Here is a 6283-nt window from a genome sequence, read left to right as displayed (position 1 = left end):
TACTTTTCCTTAAACCATTGCTGCAGTGGTACATTTCTCAATGTTAAAGATATCAGTGAGGAATATAAATATTTGGGAAAAAGCATTTTAATATGGTCTGGGTTGAAAAATAGTGAACATATTCTTTAAAAGCTATTTACAACATATATTTTACAGGATATAAAACAGTTTAACAGTTAAAGTTAATTCGAGTGCCGTTGAGCTTATTCCTTTCTCTCTCCTAACTCCTTCTCTCCTCATATCCTCTCCTCCTGCCCTCTCCTTCTGTCCTATACTCCCATTCTCTCCTCCTGTACTCTCCTCCTGTCCTCTCCTCATGTCCTCCTTCTCTCATCCTGTCCTCTCATTCTCTCCTCTATCTCTCCCTCCCCCCTCTATCTTCCCCATTCTCTCCATTAAAGTTAATATATTGTACCTGGATACTGGCTGGATCAGTGGGATATTTTAATGGCAACAGGAGAGCATTCAAGTTATTTGTTGTGTCGTTTGAATCATTTCTCTCCTCATCATTTTCATCCTTGCTTTCTTTAGCATCTCCATGACCATCTTCATCATCATTTCTCTCCATAGCATCATCTGCATTCTCTTTCCTCAACTTCTTCATAATTTCTCTCAATAGAATCATCTGCATTTTGTCTTTCCTCCACTTCATAATTTCTCTCCATAGAATCATCTGCATTTTCTCTTTCCTCCACTTCTTCACCATCTCTATTCCTGATAACATAATTTCCCTCTTGAATATCTCCATCTTCATTGTCTGTACTGTCTTTATCTAAGGTGGAGCAAATAATATTTGTTTTATAATAGTAATATAATTGTACTGTATATAATATTCGTACTGTAGCCTACAATGTTATAATTGTATTATAAAATAATATGTCATATAGCACGACCACTAGCCCCCTTGCCTTGATTGGAATAAAAAGGATCTATGGTTGGTCAATTTAAATGTTTAAGACACATTTTTCTGTCCAAAATAAGCATTATTGACCATGTTGTCACCAGATTCTCAGTTATAATCCAAACTATTGGCTCTGTGCGACAAGCTTGTACACGTAGCTAGTAGTGAGGTCTTACAAATACATACCTGTATCCTTATCTCCTCACTTACTATTGTTCCTTTGGACCCAATTTTTCAAAGAGAAGCTGCCTCTTGCAGCATTTTTCAGCTGCTTTTTAATATTCTTCCGATTTCTTTCTCTCATTGGCATTCTGTAATCATAGAATATAGGCCAATGCTAAACCCACTTTTAAGTTTACTACCACTCTTAAGTTAGTTTTAAAAAGCAATTCACACTGAACTTTAAATTGCTATGGGTATATTTTGTGCAAATAGTCCTAAAATAATTTGTACACTTTATTTCTAAATTGAGAACACAGGTTAGCATAGAATCAGCTAAGCAAGGTACCTGTTTAGTTAGCTACAGTAGCCTAGGCTAAAACATACTGCCATCAATAAAAGCACTTGCAGTGTACACACATTAGTATTTAGTAATGCATAATTGGTAAAACAAACTCAATCTTTGCAACTTCAAAGAAAGCTTGATGTATAACCTCACACACAGCAGTAGGATGCAGGGTTACAGCTCAGACTGCATTAAGCCCTCTGGCATCTGAACATTCAAGAGGGGATGTGTCTAAGACTGAAAACTTAAATGGATGGAATATTGTAGTGACGGGGCTGCTCACACTTTTGCTAACACTTTTGCGTGACATTTTTTAACCGTCGGGGCACATGGTCAAGTTTAGACCATTGGAAGGGCACCAATGGGCACGTCCTCTAGTTTTTTCCACTCAAAAGGGCACTTTAGGTTTAGCACAATGTTTTCAACTGTCAGATTCAGATTACTTTATTCACCATATTATTGTATATACAAATGGAACGTTATTCGACGTTACAGTGCATGATTTTTTTCACAAATAGGAATAACATAATAATAAATAAATAAGTGCAAAAACAGGACAGAACAGTGAGACAACAATAAGACAGTAAAAGTGCAGTGGTTGGGGACATGGATACAGTGCAGCACAGTTCAAGTCCAGAGGTCTGTGGGGGCACATGGTCAAATCTAGACCATTGGAGGGGCACATCCTCTAGTTTTTTCACTCAAATGGGCACTTTTGTGTGATGTTTTTCAACTGTGGAGGCACATGGTCAAGTTTAGACCATTGGAAGGGCACCAATGGGCACGTCCTCTAATTTTTGCCACTCAAAAGGGCACTTTAGCACGATGTTTTCAACTGTGGGCGCACATGGTCAAGTTTAGACCATTGGAAGGGCACCAATGGGCACGTCCTCTATAGTTTTTGCCACTCAAAGGGCACTTTAGCGCGATGTTTTCAACTGTGGGGGCACATGGTCAAGTTTAGACCATTGGAAGGGCACCAATGGGCACGTCCTCTATAGTTTTTGCCACTCAAAGGGCACTTTAGCGCGATGTTTTCAACTGTGGGGGCACATGGTCAAGTTTAGACCATTGGAAGGGCACCAATGGGCACGTCCTCTATCATTTTTGCCACTCAAAAGGGCACTTTTGCATGACATTATTTAACCGTGGGGCACATGGTCAAGTTTAGACCATTGGAAAAGCACCAATAGGGCTCACCCTCTAATTTTTCGCCACTCAAAAGGGCACTTTAGCGCGCGTTTTACAACCGTGGGGGCACCAGGGGGGGACGATCCCCCCCTGAGTCCGCCAGTGTTAGGAAGAGTGCATGACTAGACTAGTGGTTCCCAAAGTGGGGTCTAGGGGCCGCGAGCCGCCGCGGGGGGGGGTCACCAGATGATAAAAAAATATATATATATTTCCACAAAGAAATAATATTTTTTTAAATTTTTGTTTCATGCAGTCAGGCCACTGAACGAAAGGTTATCCTATAACCTAGTTATATGAATACTGGCAGAGCGTCTCGCTCTTTGCCATTATGAGATAACTCTTATCTCCTAGCACCTACTGTGCTCATGACAAACAATTTGCACTCACATGCACGTGACCAGGCCACGCCCCCGCGTCCTGCTATAAGACGCCGGACATGGTCACACAATACCTTCCTCGGAAAAAAGTTTCCAACACTGAAAACCCAACCAAGGGACCTCAGGGCGCTAAGAGCGAGACGCTCTGCCAGTATTCATATAACTAGGTTATAGGATAACCTTTCGTTATATTATCATACTGGTCATCGTGTCTCGCTCTTTGCCATTATGAGATATGGGACAGAGCAGACGCGTGACCCGACAAGTGTACCCCCTGAGGGCCCGTAAGCCCCACTACCAGGGAGGAGGGGAGTCCCGTCCACCCGCCCGTCCTAACGAAGGGGGGGAGGCAGTCAACTCCACCAAAGTGCGGAAAAAGGGGGTACCAAGACCCCTGAAAACGCACAGTACAGGCGGGACCACGTGTGACACAGCACCCCGTAGCACACACCCCTGCTAGCCCACCAACTGGCGGGACGCAGGGGAGGTCCCAGACCTCAGAACCGCCGGGAGACAGAACCCCCAGTGATGTCCATGAGGTAAAACTTAACGAAGGGACCCGGGGAGGACCAGGAGGCCGCAGCACAGATGTCCTCCACTGAGGCCCCCCCTAACAAGGCGGCAGAGGCCGCCACTCCACGAGTGGAGTGCGCCCTGACACCCCCAGGGGGGACCTGTCCAACCAACGTGTAGCAAAGGGCAATGCCCTCGCACAACCAATGTGACAGGCGCTGCTTGGACAGTGCCTTACCTGTGTGAGGGCCACCGTAACAAACAAACTGTTATGGTTTGAAACCGACCCCAATAGCACAACACAAGACAGGTATGAGAGTTAGCCAAAAACAGGGCATTATTTATTTAATACAAAAAAGCGGCACTCAGCCTTTAAGGGGATAAAACATAAAACGTCCATGAACAACAGAAAGGCGGCACTGTGCCTTTAACAGGCGAACAGGCTGGGAAAAAGTAACAGGGATCTTCTTCGTACCTACAACCGAGTAGGGCTCTGCGGCTCAGCTCTGCCAAGGAATCCTCTTCCTCCCGACCAGACGCTGCCCACGGGCAACGCAGCACACAGGGGGTCCGAGGGGAACGGGATGAGAACACGCCGTCCTCCCGTGGAGTAATAGGGAGCGATGGCGAGCCTCACCCCAGGAACCAGGACCACGAAGAGGGAGTTGGGAAGTAGCCGGCTTGACGTCTGGAGTGGGAACACTGGAATCCTCCCGTGGAGTAGTAGAGAGCGAAGGCGGTGTCCCACTCCAGGAAAACGGCGACAGGTGGTGACGGGGGGCACGTCGTCTCACGGCGGAGACGCGGCAGTAGAAGACAGGGGTCCGAGGGGAACGGGGTGAGAACACGGCCATCCTCCCGTGGAGTAATAGGGAGCGATGGCGAGCCTCACCCCAGGAACGGGGATCACGAAGAGGGAGCTGGGAAGTAGCCGGCTTGATGTCTGGAGTGGGAACACTGGAATCCTCCCGTAGAGTATTAGAGAGCGAAGGCGGTGTCCCACTCCAGGCAAACGGCGACAGGTGGTGATGGCTGGCACGACGTCTCACGCCAGAGACGCGGCAGGTGATGGTAGCAACAAGAACGACCCGACAAGGAGTGGAGGGGAGTCTGCAATACAAGTACTCTCCCGAGCTGATCGCAAACTCCCAACAGGTATGTAAAGGTGAAAAACGGCACGCCCCCTCGTTAGGCTGCGTGCAGGATTCCTCACACAAACAGTTGATCGGCAGCCCTGAGATCCTGCGTCCGACTGAGGTAAACCCCCAATGCACGGACAGGACACGACAGATGAAGGCTTGCCTCTAACCCACTAGCGTGAGGAGGCGGATGAAACTGAATCACAATATTCCTGGAGCGAAAAGAGCTCCGGATATTCTTTGGCACGAAGACTGGATTAGGCCTCAGAGTCGCACCGCTATTTGCCTGAATAGACAGGCACTCAGGCCGCACCGAGAGAGCACACAGCTCACCCACGCGCTTAGCGGAGGTGATGGCCAGCAGGAACGCAGTCTTGAAAGACAGCTGCTCCAACGGCGCCTGCTCAAGAGGCTCAAACAGGGCCTCCGACAACCGGCCCAGGACCAGTTGGAGGTCCCAACTCGGAGACAGAGAACGTTCCACTGGCTTGAGACGCCGAGCGCCAAGCAGGAAACGTTTCACAAGAGGGTGGCTGAACAACGTACCGCCCTCAAAACCCACATGACAAGAGGATATAGCTGCGGCGTATACAGGGCTTGACATTAACTTTTTGGCTCACTAGCCACTGTGGCTAGTGGTTTTCCTAAAGTCACTAGCCACTCAGCATTTTCACCAGCCAAAAATCCCCACACACGCCGATCATAACCCAACAATGGTAATAATGTGATTATTCAAATGGTCATGTGAAAATGGGCTCCAGACTAACTTTTTTCACCACCGTGATGAATGAGAGACCTCCTCCAATGTACAGTTTCTACGTCAAATGTATATACACTCTTTTCTGGACACTTTTTGTATCACAAACGGTACTGTATTTGCAAATCTGGTATGTCATAAATGTATAAATGTAGCAGTACTGTATCTGTATGTCGTGTGTGTCATATATGTTATGATGAATTGAAAATGGGGGACCCTGATGTAAACAAGACGAAAGTCTTTCTCTGGTCTGCATCCCCTTAACAATTGTATGTATTGAGCCGTACTCTATTGTACCCATTCTGCAATCTGTTAATAAAGTTTTCAATCAATCAATCAGAGAGAGAGAGAGAGAGAGGGAGAGTGACAGAGAGAAAGAGAGAGGGAGAGAGACAGAGAGAGAGGGGGGGGGGGGGGAGAGCGCGCTCGTAGGTTCTAGGTTGAATCAATTGATGAACAATGTCGCCGTTGGAACGTTTCATTATAAGCGTCTTGCAAGTTGCAACGCTGGTTAAGATATGAAAATACTTGCCAGTAGTGTAAGGATGCATTAGCCATTAGCTAGCTTACTTACAGAGACTTGTGGAGGTAGGCAGCTGTGTTCAACGAGCCCGCCAGCTTGATTGGCAGAAAACGGGTCCATAAATGAACATTTTAATCCACACCAGTATGTAAACAAAGGTTTTAACCATCCACAACAGAATACTGCAGTCCAAATGTATTTCTGATGCTCGATTCTTCTCTCAGACCGACGCAATGTCTTGAAACTATTATGTGTATTGGCAGGGCCGCCTGGGAGAAATGCGAGGCCCTGTGCGAGATTTAACGCGAGCCCCCCCCCCCCCCCCCCAAAAGGTTACAAAAAAAATATATATATATATATATATACAGTCAACATAT

Source organism: Notolepis coatsorum (assembly GCF_963971535.1).
Source record: "Notolepis coatsorum genome assembly, chromosome: 6".
NCBI lineage: Eukaryota > Metazoa > Chordata > Actinopteri > Aulopiformes > Paralepididae > Notolepis > Notolepis coatsorum.
This window is presented reverse-complemented; position numbering follows the sequence as displayed.